This window comes from Peromyscus californicus, unplaced genomic scaffold, assembly GCF_007827085.1.
Source record: "Peromyscus californicus insignis strain IS unplaced genomic scaffold, ASM782708v3 Scaffold_5__1_contigs__length_169319896, whole genome shotgun sequence".
Taxonomy (NCBI): domain Eukaryota; kingdom Metazoa; phylum Chordata; class Mammalia; order Rodentia; family Cricetidae; genus Peromyscus; species Peromyscus californicus.
The window spans coordinates 74,214,283-74,230,706 of record NW_026294573.1 but is presented as its reverse complement, the minus strand read 5'-3'; the positions used below and the strand labels follow the sequence as shown (position 1 = coordinate 74,230,706).

The 16,424-nt window shown below is 39.5% G+C and overlaps 1 protein-coding gene and 1 non-coding gene across 44 annotated transcripts in view; one reads left to right on the top strand and one right to left on the bottom strand.

Annotated features, from left to right (window-relative positions):
• Ptprd (protein tyrosine phosphatase receptor type D) overlaps positions 1–16,424 on the bottom strand; it is a 2,293,154-nt gene that overhangs the window by 771,708 nt on the left and 1,505,022 nt on the right. The window lies entirely within an intron of this gene.
• Positions 13,036–13,108, top strand: Trnak-cuu (transfer RNA lysine (anticodon CUU)). The gene has a single exon. It is a non-coding gene; the product is annotated as a tRNA-Lys (tRNA).

The following is a 16,424-nucleotide window of genomic DNA, read 5'->3' as shown; positions in this document are numbered from 1 at the left end:
AATTTATCATGGTATCTCTTTCCTTGTTCTCCCTCTCTGTTCTTGATCCAGCTGGGATCTCCCGCTCCTCTAAGCTCTCTTTACCCCGACCCTTGCCCTTCATTACACCCCCTCACATCCAGTTTGCTCATGTAGATCTCATCCATTTCTCTGTCATTGGGTGATCCCTGTGTCTTTCTTAGGGTCCTTTTTACTAGGTAGCCTCCCTGGAGTTGTGAGTTGTAGTCTGGCAATGGTCGAGAGAAAGTCCAAACTGACCTACTCTGGTGATCGGATGGCCAAACACCCTAACTGTCGTGATAAAACTCTCATCCAATGACTGATGGAAGCAGATGCAGAGATCCATGGCCAGGCCCCAGGTGGAGCTTCGGGAGTCCAATCGGCGAGAGAGAGGAGGGATTGTATGAGCGAGAGATGGTTGAGACCATGATTAGAAAAAGCACAGGGACAAATAGCCAAACTAGTGGAAACAATGAACTATGAACCAATAGCTGAGGAGACTCCAACTGGATCAGGCCCTCTGGATAAGTGAAACAGTGATTAGCTTGAACTGTTTGGGAGGCCCCCAGGCAGTGGGACCGGGACCTGTCCTTAGTGCATGAGCTGGCTTTTTGGAGCCTGGGGCCTATGCAGGGACACTTTGCTCAGCCTGGGTGAAGGGAGGAGGTGACTGGACCTGCCTGGACTGAATCTACCAGGCTGAGCTGAATCCCCAGGGGAGTCCTTGCCCTGGAGGAGATGGGAATGGGAGGTGGATTGGGGGGAGGGCAGGGGGGCAGGAGGAGGGAGGACAGGGGAATTCGTGACTGATATGTAAAATTAAATTAATTATAAAATTTTTTTTAAAAAAGGAGAGAACAAGAAAGGCAAAGCAAAAACAAAAGAGACAATTGATCGAAACCCACAGCTTTGAGCTGTCTTCGCACAGCACTGGTGCTTTTGGTTCTAGTTATGACCAGCATCTCTTTCTGTTCTCACACCCACTCTTCATGTCTCACTGACCAAAGCATTCCTGTTTTGTGTACTAATTGGCATGGTTCTCTACTTCAGGTAAAAGGAGTTGGGAAGTCCTGTTGAAGTTTTTCCTGAGTAGTGGACTACGTAAGATTTCTCAGTGGACTGCCACATGTATACGAATCTTTCCTGCTGTGGATTAGGATCGTGAGAGCTTTAAGATGTTTCTGCACTTTAAAATTTGCAATAATCTTGTCATTTCCTATCTGTAACTGTGCACAGTCAATGGAAAGGACTTCAGAATTCTAGTATTTGTGCAGCTTTTGTTGTTGTTTGTTTGTTGCCTTTAAAAGGGAGAAAGGAAGTATGGAATGCTCAGGACAGCATGAGGATGAGCTCTGTCCTGTCAGGTCTGGGAGTAATTCTCTCTTATCTATTAAAAGTTTGATCTTTAGTAAGGTAGTTAGTCTCCGTATTTCTCTGAAATGGAGATACAATGACATGTATCAGTGATGGTTGTGAGAATGAAATAAGGAAATGTAGATGAAACACTGTAAGGAGAATTCAGTGAATAGTGGCTTTCAATGTAATTACTAATATTAAAAACCATGCCAATGATAACAGAGAGTAGAGAGAAATGCTCTGAGAAAGAAAGCAGAGCAGAGAGGACAGTGTGTGCTGAGCAATGTCTCTTATTGTAATTGCAAAAACGTGCACAAAATGTCTCCCACAAATATTAACCATAAAGCTTGACATTTCAGAGACTTGAGACCTCTTATGTTTGCTTAGTGAAGGAATTCTTTTTGTTAATATTTTTCTTATAGTGCATGGGATGGAATTGCTTAATGCCAATATCTGTAGCCTTCTTGATGTTGCCTAGAGATCATAGCTTTCCTGGTTTGGCAGGAAAATCCAAATCTGCTGGGAATATGAGGCCAGCTATAAGGAAGGCTCAGATATTCAAAGTTGATATGTAGATTGAAAATGAGAGACCCATTTTCAAGGGGGAAGGAAGCTCACAAAAAAGTGATATGAGATATAGTTGGTAGCACCAAAGCAAAAGGGCTTGGTCCTAATCCAGGAGACACTTCAGGAGTCCAGAAAGGAATGAGACCAGGGTGGTGGCAGAGCTCAGTCACAGGTGGAGATTGTCTGGGCTAGAACAAAAGAAATATTACTCTAGTCTTAAAAGGCTTTAAGTTACTTGCTTTAAGTAAAATGTAAATGCATAATATTATGCTTTTGATATGTTGCATTCTATTCTTGTCTTTCAATTCCATTTACTTCCAATACTGACACCCAGATATCAAACTTGGGCACATTATTTTAAGGACAGCTGGTTTCACAGCATAGCCCCAACAATAAAGGTTAGTATCATCCTGGGACATGATTGAAATGCAAACCCTTGAACCCACCCCAGAATCAGAAAATCCAGGTGTGAAACCCAGGAACGTGTGTTCTCACAAGTCCCATAGATGATGCTGATGTGCAGTCTCCAAGCACTGTTCTAGAGTGGCACAGCATTCTCATACTCACATGGTGCAAACATAACTCCACCTTCCTACTCCACTGTCACTATCCACACCGAGTGTTGCTGCCTATAGCCAGAAACATAGACTTGCCCAACCCTTCAATATATCAAATCACTAAATAATCCAATAACTAAACAATAGCTCTCAAACACATCTTCTTCCTCTCCTCACCTCAGAACATCAGTTTAACTGTCAATTTCAACAGGTTTTCCTACTGAAGGACTATTCTGTTCCAGGTACTCTTGCCAAGCCAGAGGTAAACCCCACCTACCATGCTTTTGCAGGTAAGTATTTACTAGAAAGTAGCCACCTACATTTGCTTACCTATTGTATATGGCTTTATGTTTTTGACTCTTTAGTCTTACAGACAAATGAAATACGTGATTGGCACAAACAGTATGGTATTCAAAGTCTCCTACAGAAATAGTTTGCACATTATTATCGTAGGTAGTAAACAAATTATCCTAATGGAATTTATAGTACATTGGGCAAGGACAGGAGACAGGGTGAGTGGTCTGGTTATCTGTTTCAAAATCTCTCAGAACAAGAAAAGGGTCCAGGAAAAGTGAAGCAGAGCTGTGTTCATGGAGGTAGCTAGGAAGGACAAAAGGAGGCAAAAAGAAAGTACCTGGTTGTACTTGCTTTGATGGAGTGTGGCTGAACTTTGTGAGTGCTTGTCGGAGCTGTCTGGTTTTCAGCTCACTTGACTGAATGTCATCACTTCCTAAAAGCCACTGACCCTGTCTTTAGAGGGAGGCCCTTGGGATGCTTCCCTGTGGTACCCTCTCTTGGCCCTATGCTTCTCTATTCTAGAGTGCTCATTCATTACCCAGGGCATCAGTGGGAACATTATTTTTGAGTTTCAGATACTCTATATTAAAACTTTAAAAAAAAATGTATTCCTGAAATCCTAATATATTCTGGAGTATAAGAAGGACCATCACATCACATTCAGCTAAAAGGTGCCCTGCCCAGGAAAGTATTAACACACCAATATTGCCTAAGGGTCAGAGTCCATTTCTTAAGTGTTGCAAAGGCAAGTGACATGAAGATGGAAATGACTTTAGCTATAGATTCTACTTTTCATAGTGAAAATTAATTTTTTGTGAAGATACTAAAGGAAAACATTTTTTAAAACCTCCACAAACACAAGAAAACATGTCTGAAACATAGAGGCATTTGATTTCTTTACTATCATCCCTTGCAAATTGCATGATACAAAACCAAACATTCACTTCCCTTGTCACCAAAGGCAAACACTAAAGGAGTACTTCTTTTCCTCCTTCGACAGAGAAGAAGGTCTGAGTTTAGAAGTGCAGGTCACTGCTAGGCCCTCATATTTTCTGGCTGGGGACATTTTTGTCTCATTTCATGGTCACCTTATCTGCTTTTACTGGTGCCCCATCATCTCAGGTAAAACATGTTTCTAACTCTCCTTTCTCCCTACAAAGCCATGCTAGAATAATTCCACTTGTTTTGTAGCTGACACTGATGCTTTTGGCATGAAAAATGGAAACAGTGGGAGGATTAGGACATGGTCTACATCAGCAGCATCTCAATGTGTGCCCTCCTCCACCTAATAGCTCCTTCCCCTCCGAATGGTGCATTTTCACTTTAGGCAGGGATGGCTTTGGATGGCAGTTTCAGAGCTAGAAGTAGTTACGCAACCCAACAGACTTCTTAATCCACCCCCTCCCCCCAGCCTCTCACATTCCTCATGAATCAGATCATTGGCTGCTTGCTCACTCCGTTTCCTTGTGCACAGTCGGCTTCCCTTATCACTGGCATTACTTTCAATCTTGTTGTAGATCTTGCTGATTAAAAACACTGGTCTTGAGAAAATTCTCTTTCTTGAAAGTCAATGCTTGAAGGAGATCAGTCCTATTTATATTGTAAGTCACTCCCTTAAAGCCTCTGGTGACTTTAGTCTCTTGACTGATGCAAACCTCAGCTAATTCTCTTTATCCAGATAATCCACTGGAGTCCAAAATTCATCACATGGCAAAATGAAAGCTTTTAAGGAAGAATAAATGTGAAGGCTTAAATTCACACAGAATTTTAGTCTTAATAAAACTGTGAGAGAAATTATGAGGAATTCAGTGGTTTTGTATCCTGTTTCCAATGAGATAACTTGAAAGTGAATGAAATCCATGCCACCATAGCACATATGTGTTGGTTCTTTGCAGCGCTCTTACCCTGCAAGGAAATGTCACGAAACAAGACAAAATCCACTAACACGAGTTTTATTAAGATAAGGTAAAGAGACAGAGGTGCACAGGCCTGTGGAAAGGACACGTGAGTAAAGATAGAGCAGGAAATCATGGTGCCAGCTTATAAAAGCTGGGCGGTACCTGCGCACACAAGCCCATGTGGCTATTCCACACATGCGCATAGATCACATGGTTGCACTGTGTGCTTTACGCAACCACACAAAGCCCTGGGGTCCTGGTCATGTGAGACGTTTTGACCTGGAAATGACTAGGCAGAAGTGACTAGGTTCAACCAGGCATGAGCAACCATGCCCAACCGTGGGGGCATGTTGTGAATCCATATCAATATGTTTTGTTCATCTTGAGTTTCTTTTAACAGGTGTGTGAATCACAGACATTGGATGAGGAAAAAGAAATACATGATTATTTTCTGATCATACAGGATAAATTTTGCCCATTGAAGCTTTTATTTCTTCTTTGCTTTTGTGTTGATTTCTTCATTGCTCTTGGGTCTCTATTTGATGTCTAACTTAAATTCATTAGATAGTTAATGTGCAGTGACCACATACAAATTACTAATGGATATCTGTCATGTAGGGGGAAAGTCTGTTTTGAAGGATTTCCAATATTATAGTGAAGATACATGAAGCTGTTCTGAATTAGGGCCAGAAAACAAAGGAAAGCTAACAAAATTCAGATTAGTCTCTTCCCTAATTAAACTTTCTGAGACATAAGGGGAAGAAACTAAGTGAAGAAAGGCAGGTTTTGTAAATGTTAACTTATTATTCTAGTCTAATCAGTAGCTGACCAAGGTTCGAAGGACTGGAAGCATTATGAATCAAGCCTCACCTCATTCCCTGACTAATGGGAATGTGTTTCTGTGTTGCTCTAATTGATTGTTAAATAAAACGCTGATTGGCCAGTAGCCAGGCAGGAAGTATAGTATAGGCAGGACAAGAGAGAGGAGAATTCTGGGAAGAGGAAGGCTGAGTCAGGAGTTGCCAGCCAGACAATGTCAGTTGACCTAGTCTCTTACTTGGCAGCCCAGGATCCTACAAGGATTACCAATGTATTTTTCACATATATTCACAAAGCTCTATGGACATTTTCCCATATTTCAGAGGACAACATAATATAGTTAGGTATCAATTGTCTTAGTGTTCAGCAAAATATTGTTATGTCTTTGGAACAAAAGGTATGGGAAGAAGGGATATCCAAGATGGGGGCAGAAGGTTGTGTGTTGTTTTTTTTTTTTTTTCCATAGACATACTCTACCTTTTTTATGGGCAGGCTAAATCAGATGAGTGGAATAAAACAAAGATCATTGTTCAAGCAAAACAAAACATTAACAATAACAACAAAAACAAGCAGCATAGATGCAAAATCTACCCCTTTAACCTGAATTTTCCAAAATAAAATCTGTCATTTAGAGCTTATATATAAGCAAAATTAAAAGGCCACAGGCTAGTCATGCTGCCTGCAGCATCTGCTGCCGATTATGTGAGTTTCTACAAAGTAATTTTGTGTGGAAACAGTGATGTATACTCATGGTCCACCAATTAGAATGAAGGTAATGTGTCTGCTTGTAATTTGTTATCTGATAGCTCCATAAGGCAACAATGGTTGTGTCAAGGCATAACTGACAAAGACTGATGGTCTCTAGAATGCTCAGGTTTGGAAAGTTACTTATGCAAGTGCCTATTCTGCCTATTCTGGACTTTTTAGAAGTCCCAGCATGATCATTTGTTTCTCTACATGAGCACATCCAAGGTGTTTCTGAAAAAAGGTAGGTGATAAGGAATTGTATATTAGAAAATGTTCCTTAACCACATCAGCAGTGTATGTACAGGCATATCCAAACCCCAAACCACAATTTGAAGTATTCCTCAGAGTACTTCTCCAGGGTTTTCTTGACCATGAAGATAAAGGATGGTTGAATTTCCCCCTTACTTCTAGAAATATTTCAGGATATATTCTGATTTTAAGAATTTTAAGAAACAGGAGGTGGGGGGAAATTAATGAAGAGTTTTGCTTTATCTTTTAGTGTCTGTGTACATAGTACCTTTAAGTAGAATGATTTGATGTGGGACTAGGTTCTTATTCACTCATGCTCTTTGGGTATGTTCCAAAAGCTGTGTTCTGAATGCCTGTGTGGGATGCCACTTTTGTTTTGGGTAGCGGCTCCTGTGAAGATCAGGAAGATTATGGATCATTTAAAATAGTGCTTCTCTCAGCTTGAAATTAAAGTTTACTACTATCAAGATATGGCATAATTTAACCCAAACAATTATTGAAAGTTCAATAAAAGTAATTAAATATAATTTTAGGTCTTACAACTGTATAGATAATAATATGGAAATGAAAATTCTTGTTTCATTGATTAGCATGATCTACCAGTGAACACATGGTGAATTGGACCCTCAAACTGCATAGGTTTGCACATTGAGAGAACAGATACAATCCATTTAGCCCCACTTAGCTGACCAATTTCTTCAGACTTTGAAATGGTATTAGAGAAGTACTGCCCAATTTCACAGCAGGTGCACAGTGATTTGGTCCCCAGCAACACTTCAGTGATGCTCTGGATTTCCATCTACCTCCAGGAGGATTTGTCTTTATTTCCTGTGTCAAGAACCAAAGTGACTATGCTGTTAGCCTGTACACATCAGAGAAACTAGGGTGATTCAACTTTGCACACACCACACCCACTTGAAAAAAATCAAAAACAAGCTCTAAAACTCATGGAGATGCAGAAATCCTCTCTTAAGATGACAGGGTCTTACTGGTAGCCTGGAAGTTAGTTGCAAGCATGGGCCAGCTGATAACTGAGCACACAGGATGAAGAGAAAGCAGTGGTCACAATGTGGTACCGTTTAATGTTTTTATTTTCATAATTTCAATTCCATATGATCAGTGGAGGATGAAATAGTACTTTAAAGCAAATTATGAGTCAAGTGTAAGTGCAGCACAGCCATCACTTCTGACAAAAGTTATGTGGATGAACTCACTCTATCTTCCCATCAGTAAAAGGGAGGGAGAGGGTCTGCAGCCATAATAGTGGGTGTGAATACTAGTTATTTAACAGGATGATAAGATTCATACAGAAAGACTGGGAGAGCCAATGAAATGGATGTATCTGCAATCTATAGTCCCTTTAGAAGCAGAGAAAACAACAGCTGCATCTGATTGTTCTTGTTTGGCATTCTCGGTTCCCTAAAGGAGAGAAATGGAGTGGGCCAACATCATAGGTGTCTCTGACTGTGGCTATTTGCTGTCTCTCTATAACCATGAGGCCCTAGTCTCTTCTTAGTGCATCTTATATTTGTTTGTTTTTGAGACAGGGCCTTGAACTTACTATGTAGACCAGGCTGTGCATGATTCCACATCCTTCCACCTGTACCTCCTATGTGCATGGATTATGATGTGTGCTGACATGTCTCCATTTATTTTATCTTAGTAACAACAAAAGATGAACATCTCTACACTGTATCACAAATTTAACTTAGTAAAAAGGGTGAAGTGATAGCTCTCTGTGTTGTACAGAATAGTGAAGAGACTACTCTTAGAATTGTTAAGTTGTTATATGATTTTTCAGAAGGAACTTGAATATTTCCCTAAGATCTGAGACCTATGTTCAGAAACTCAGAAATATTCCTATAAAATTTACTTTGCTTGATTAAGTGATTATAGAATCAGTACCAAATTATAACACCTTTTAAACATGTGTTTGGACTACAATAATGCATGTCTTATATTTTCCCAAACTTTACACTACTTAAATAATATTTAAAAGTGCCAATACACAGATGCTACATAAAGGCCAATGTCTTTTTTTTTAGTTTTTTATTTTATTTTATAATTTAATTTAATTTTACATATCAGCCATGGATTCCCTTGTTCTCCCCCCTCCCACCCCCCCTCCCCTTCCCCCAGCCTACTCCCCATTCCCACCTCCTCCAGGCCAAAGCCTCCCCCGAGGACTGAGATTAACCTGGTAGACTCAGTCCAGGCAGGTCCAGTCCCCTCCTCCCAGGCCTAGCCAAGAGACCCTGCATAAGCCCCAGGTTTCAAACAGCCAACTCATGCAATGAGCAGAGGACCTGGTCCCACTGCCTGGATGCCTCCCAAACAGATCAAGCCAATCAACTGCCTCACCTATTCAGAGGGCCTGATCCAGTTGGGGACCCCTCAGCCATTGGTTCATAGTTCATGTGTTTCCATTCGTTTGGCTATTTGTCCCTGTGCTTTTTCCAATCTTGGTCTCAACAATTCTTGCTCATACAAACCCTCCTCTTTCTCACCAATTGGACTCCTGGAGCTCCACCTGGGGCCTGGCCGTGGATCTCTGCATCCGGTTCCCTCAGTCATTGGGTGAGATTTCTAGCAGGACAATTAGGGTGTTTGGCCAAGTGATTTCCAACCCATCTAAGCTTGTTTCTCCCCTGTATTCACTCATTCAGTGAATGAGTTAGGACTTCATCCTCCATTTCAAATCTAGAAACCCAAGTTCATCCTAGCCTCTTCTTACCCTTACTCCCCTCTCTTCCTCTTTCTGCTTCCTTTAGTGCTATTAAAATCACCACTGGGATAAATAACTAGTTCCTTTCATTACTGGACTTTGCCTCTTGCTGACATGTTCCAACTACTGCCCCTGCCACTCCCCCAACTTCTTACCTTCCTTACAAAACTCATTAGCCCCTCCCTAATGAGCTGTTTGTCTACATGTGCCTATATGCTCTGGACTGTGGTGATATTTTGTTTGTGCTCTAACAAATAAAACTTATCTGGAGATCAGAGTGTGGAGCTAGCCACTAGGAGCCAGGCAGTGGCGGCACACACCTTTAATCCCAGCACTTGGGAAGAGGAAACAGGAAGTGACATGGCTGGGTGTCAAGAGGAAGTGATAAGATGGAGGTCAAGACAGGAGCTCAGCCCTTTCACTCTGAGGATCCTGAGAGTCTTTCTAGTGGCTGGCTGCTCTGCTTCTCTGATCTTTCAGCTGCCATCCTGATATCTGACTCTGGGTGTTTATTATTAAGACCAATTAGAATCTGCACTACACTGGACCAAAAGGGTGCACATTCTAGGTATTCCACCTGCCTTCATTCAATGTTTATTTGATGTTATTTAATTAAAGTTTAGTTCCTCAGTCAAAAAAATAAAAATAAAGGGCCAATGTCTAATGAGCTTGGATATTCTTGCTTACCCTTCTCTTCTGGAAATCACAGTATACACTGGCATCTTGTACCTTTGGTAAATAACAGTATAGAGAAGAATAAATAGAAGGAATCTGTTTGCTAATTTATTTGAAGAAAGAAGTCATGCATAGTCTTTGTGGTTAAGATCTTAAAAGATAGCACGCATCATCTTGAGAAATGCTACATCAGTGGTGCCAAGGAGACTGTGTTGGTTCATTAGGTATCTGTTGTGTTGTAGAAAGTTCTAGAAAGCCAAATATTATTGTTCTGCTAAAGAGAGATAGCAAGAGAATGACTCTTAATGAAATTTTGCTATACTCAGATCTATGTCTTGCTCATCTATCATTAAAGAAGCTTCCTTCTGTAGTACATAACAAGAAATACAGAGACCCACAGCCAGACAATACACAAAGAGAGAGATCTTGAAAAACACAGCTCTAAGAGAGAGATCTTCATCAAATCCCTCTCCTCATGGCTCAGGGAACACTGCAGGAGAGGAGATAGAAAGAGTGTAAGAGCCAGAGGAGAAGGAGAACATTAAGGAAAACAAGGCCTTCTAAACACAGCTCATGAGCAACACACATATGAACTCACAGAGACTGTGGCAGCATACACAGGACCTACATGGCTCTGCACCAGATGAGGTAATAGAGCTAAAAGGTACTAGATATAGACATACTCCCCTATCCCTAACTGAGAAGCTATCTCCAACTGATAGCCACTTGCAAATGGAAAATTAGTTTTCTCTAAGGGAGTCTGTGTGGGGAAACAAAGCATTCTTAAAGGTAGACCAACAACCAGCAGAGAAAATGAACTCAATAGCATCTTTAGAGGTTCTTTGTCTCATAATGTTTAGTTGGGGCATTTTTATTTTAAACCTTACAGGTCCTTTGTGTGTCTTTCAGGGCTTCTGGTTTTATGATCTTATGGGATTCCTATATGTGTGTTTGTATGTGTCTTTGCTTCTATATTTGTTTCTTGGGTGCCCTAAATTTTTTTCTACTATTTGTTTTCTTTTCTATTGTGATTTTGTTGGTTTTATTTTATTTATTTTATTTTGTTATTGTTCCTTGGATGATTTTTTTTTCTAACGAGAGACAGAAAGTGTTTGAATATGCATGGGGGAGGAGTATGGAAGAACTGGGAGGACTAGGGTGAAGAAAAAACATAGTCAGAATATATTGTATGAAAACAAAATTATTTTCAGGAAAGAAGCTCTAGAAAGCATCCTCTAAAGAATTCTAAAATATTCATTACCACAAATGTCAGTCATCAGTGTGTACATTGATGGCATTTGGGCCTATGCAAAGTCTGCTAGATATAAAGATATGCACATGTTTAATTGCTTATGAAACTACATTTCTGAACTGAGACATAGACTTGAAGAGACTCTAAACTGGTTCTATTCTAGAAGCAGATCAGTGCAGATGCTAGTAAAGCCTGGACGCACAGGCACTGTTCTGAGAGATTCTGGTAGAGTAATGTCTTGAGTTTACTATTTAATGCTTCCTTTAGGAATTCTTTTACATAGTCCAATTTGAGAACTTATGATCTTTACCAGTATTTCCAAAGATCTTGTCAGCAACATTTCAATAGACAGTGACACATAAGTCTAAACATGTCTGAGTTTCTGTGTCATTGCTGGGGATTCTCACTTGCACAAATCTAAAATGTAAACAAGAACCAGCAGTTTATATCTGCTTACAAAGTGTCAAGTATTATAACTGCCCTGAATTATTTCATCTAATTGTCACCATAATGCTGAAAAGTAGAAAGTGCTATTGTTCATTTTTATTGGTGTGAAAAATAAAGCATATTGAATTTTAAGAGACCATTATGAATCTGATATCTTGTTTAAATGTTGGATAAGAATTCAAAATAACTTCTCTTATAGTCACCAGAACACAGAAATATTGGCACACATGAGATATCACCAAAATGAAAATAGAGCAAATATTTTAATTTAGTTGAAAAGTTTCCATCTCTTTACAGCCCTGATAGGATATGTTTGACTGATCCACAGACCACTATTATTCGGTTCATGAATGGCTCTATTGATTTTATAGTGTAGAGTAGGGGATTGAGATCAGTGGCATATCACCTATCTAGTGAGTTTGAGGCTATAGACCCAACCTCCACCCCTACAAAAGCAAATTTATAGTCTTCAGATTCAAGAAAAGTTCAATGAACATCAAAATTAGTTACTACCACTATTCACTGGCTGTAAAATTTGTGAGATGGGAGGAGCCTCTCATTTTGCTACATAAAGTACTCCTTATGAACCATTTAATTTAGAAAACTCAGAGTCAATGAGAAAAGCTTCCACTGTTGTGTTTATCAGCACTATATTCAGCAATACCATTTCTTGAAGACAGTGACAGTGATACAGCTCTGGATTTTACTGTCTCCCTCAACTTTCCACTTCTAGAATTTCTGCCATCTCTATGTCCTCAAATCTGTTTCTGAATCCAGAAAAATAGCTTTTTTAAAGCACCTATAGCTGTGCATATCTTTCAGACCTGATTGATTTTACAGTGGTCCAAGTGTCATGCACGCTACATTATATCATCAGGAAAAGACAGAATTGTTACCCATCAGGTACCATGCCAGCTTTGCTCATGCACAGAAGCAACAGCCAGGTGAGTGGAGTCTTCTGCAAAGGGAGACCTATGTGAGGTTAGTCAGCTTTTAAAAACAAGATTAGTATTTCTTCATTCATTCATTAATCCATTCTTGCCTCTAATCACATTACCACAAAATCACAGACAAAACTTGATATAATAAAACTTGTTGAGTTAGCAAATAATCAATGAGTGTCCTGTGGGTTCAGATTGAAACCATTAAGAAGACTCACTTGTAGTGGGTAGCCATTCCAGCTTTGATCTGGAAGTTCCAACCCCTAATGAGGCTTCGGCAACTGTCACACCTACAAGGTGAAGCCAAGGGAGGTGCCTGCAGACCCGAGATCTGGACCTCAAACCCATGACCCTGAGATTAAGAGTCTCATGCTCTACCGACTGAGCTAGATCTCATTACAGATGGTTGTGAGCCACCGTGTGGTTGCTGGGAATTGAACCCGGGTCCTCTGGAAGAGAAGGCAGTGCTCTTAACCACTCAGCCATCTCTCCAGCCCCCCTCTGAGCCCGGCTAGCTCAGCCGGTAGAGCATGAGACTCTTAATCTCAGGGTCGTGGGTTCGAGCCCCACGTTGGGTGCCAGATATTGGTGAAATTATTAAGGCCACTCCACATAGTTAAAAGGAAGATTTATTTAGTGGGTAACTTACAAATGAAGGGATAGCTAGGTCACGGGGTCTGGGGAAGGTGTATCACAGTCCAGCGGTGTTCTCTGGAGCTCTGCTTGGTCAACCTCTATCATCCAGGGTCCCGGAACAGAGCGAGAGCTGGCCTGTCCAGATCTCAGGTCTCCAGGCACCTCCCTTGGCCCCGCCTTGTAGACGTGACAGTTACGGAAGCCTCAATGGGGGTTGGAACTTCCAGATCAAAGCTGGAATGGCTACCCACTACACTCACTGTGTTTTAATTTTTTTCTTTTATAGTTAGATGTAAAGTAAAACATCGCTTAAGTGAAAAAGAACTTTAAGCTTGATGATTTCTGTCTCCTCCCACCTTGAAATGCTCACACTGGTAAAATACACAGCATGAACATACAGAAAGGTGACTAGTGTATTTTAGGTTGAAATCGTTTTTCTAGTTAGGTATGTTCCTTTTCACAGAAACACGCTACCCTCATACTCCCAATTAATGTTTCTGCCAGAATATGTTGTGATATGGGGCTGGAGAGATTGCTTAGAAGTTAAGAGCACTGACTACTCTTACAGAGGTCCTGAGTTCAATTCCAAGAAACTTCATGGTGGCTCACAACCATCTATACTGAGACTTGGTGCCCTCTTTTGGCCTGCAGACATACATGCAGACAGAATACTGTATACATAAGAAATAAATAATCTTAAAAAATATGGTGTGATATGCAAGCTTAGAAGCAACTTGGGGAAACTCAACTTCCTTAACCTGACCAACCAATGAAAAAACCATAATCACCCCCATTTACAAAAAGGTGGTAAAATATCACCTTTAACACAATCATTTCCTCTGATTTTAAAAATAGCATTGTTATGACAATAAGACACTTAAATTCACAGTAGTTTAAAATGATTTTATACATTATTTGAGAATTGCATAGAATATACATGGTCCCCTTTAATCAACCCTCAAAAGCTCCCAGATTTTCCCTCATCTTCTTAGCTGCCCAACTTTATATTTGTTGTATCTATCTATCTATCTATCTATCTATCTATCTATCTATCTATCATCTATCTATTTATGCTTTTCATCTATCTATCACATATATCACCTTACCCTCTTCCACAGATCCAGCTAGTCCAGGTTGTGTTGCTCCTGGGTGTGTGGCCTGCCATGGATTCTAGTAGATGTCATACCATTAAAGAAAAATGACTTTTCCTCTCCTAGCAGCAAACAAATGACAATAGCTCCTGAATTAGCAGTAAGGATTTGTGCCCACCACCTCTCCTTCGTGCTGAGATTTTGTCCACTTGGAACTTGGGCATGATGTCACAATTGCTGGGAGTTCGTATGAGCATATGTGCATCAGTTGTGTCTGGGAAACACTGCTGCTTTGAAGCCATCCACTACCTCTGACTCTTACCATCTTTCTCCCTCCTCTTCTCTATAGATACTTGAGCTTTAAGGGTGTGTGATAGAGACATTCCACTTATCACTTATCACTCTAAAGTTTTATTATTGCCTGAGTTTTGACCAGTTGTGGGTCTCTATGTTAATTTTCTTCTACTGCAAGAAGCTTCTCTGATGAAGGTGAGCAATGTAATGATCTATAGGTATAGCAATTTGCCATTAGAAATTGCTTTATTGCTAGGTTTATTTAGCAGAATAATAGTACTACATTTTCCTCTAGGGGCCATGGTCCATCTATCCCGACATTCTTGGCCTTATTGACAATGTCAGGTATATTCAATATTGTGAGGTGGGCCTTAAGTTCAATTTTAAAAAATGGCTGGTTACTCCCATATCATCAATGCCACTATTGCACCATTAAATTCATAGTATTAAAAAAAAGCAAAACGAAACCAAAAAATCACCTTAGATCCTTGAGAGTGAATGCTGATGTGGATGTACACATGAAACAGAATTTTGTGATTTTAGTGGGAAAGAACTGGAACTTTATGAAAATGGAGACACTAGTTATTGTATTTTTTTTTCAGTTAGACTTAGGGACAGTCATGCAGTCATGCAGCCCCTAGTCATATCAAGAAACAGTTCTAGATTTAGAATTAGATGCTGAAGCTGGGTGGCGGTGGCATATGCCTTTAATCCCAGCACTTGGGCGGCAGATCCAGGCAGATCTCTGTGCCTGGTCTACATAGTGAGATCCAGGACAGGCACCAAAAACAAAAACAAACAAACAAACAAACAAAAACAAAAAAAAGAAAGAAAAAGAAAAAGAAAAAGAAGTAGATGCTGGTGCAGGGTCATTTCTGAAATACCAGCGGCTCCCCTCTTCATCAGGCTGTCTGTCCAAGTTTTCCATTGCTCTCCATGAGTGTATTACTAATTTAACTTCTCAGTAGAGTAAGTTATGTTTTAACTTTAAATGGCCTTCTTGTTACATGTTATTTAAGATTACAAAGCTTATTATAGTCCATATGAGAAAGTTAATGTGCAAAATGACTGCTTTACCTACATGCAACCAATCATGTTTAATAATCAGCACAAAGAAAGCCAAATATGAGCTAATTAGCCAGTCCATGGCAGACAGAATAGAGAAAATTATTTCTTGCAAAAATTGTTAAGAAATAATTCTACTTTCCAGCGAGAGGCCTGAAATTATATAATTTCTTAGAAAAAATGGATGGAAATGGAGATTATTATATTAAATGCAATAAATGAAACTTAAAAACAGAAAAATAACATGTGGTCTCTCATATGCAGACTATATATATAACTATATATATAACTATATATGACTATATATATAACTATATATATAACTATATATATAAAACTATATAACTATATAACTATATAACTATATAACTATATATATATATATATATATATATATATATATATATATATATATATATATATATATATATATATATGACGTGGAAACAGAACCCAGGGAGGTGGGAAAAGGGATGGAAGAGGACAGTAAAGGTGTTAAATATGAGCAATGTTTTATGGTACATAAGTATGAAGATGTCATAATGAAACCCATTATTTTGATTGCCAACTAATTTTTGTTTAATAGTGCAACTTACTTTACTTTGTGTCAAATTTTATATAGTGTATGGTTTTGTGCTAAGTGGAACAAAATTTGTTGAAGGCTACATTACAGTTATCAAATACAAATTTAGAACAAATAAAAATTGTTTTGACAAAGTTCCACAGGAATACATACACTCAATCACAGTAAGTCAAGTTGCATGATATAGGTAGTAATGTAAACCCATAAGACTGGAAATGGAGTCTA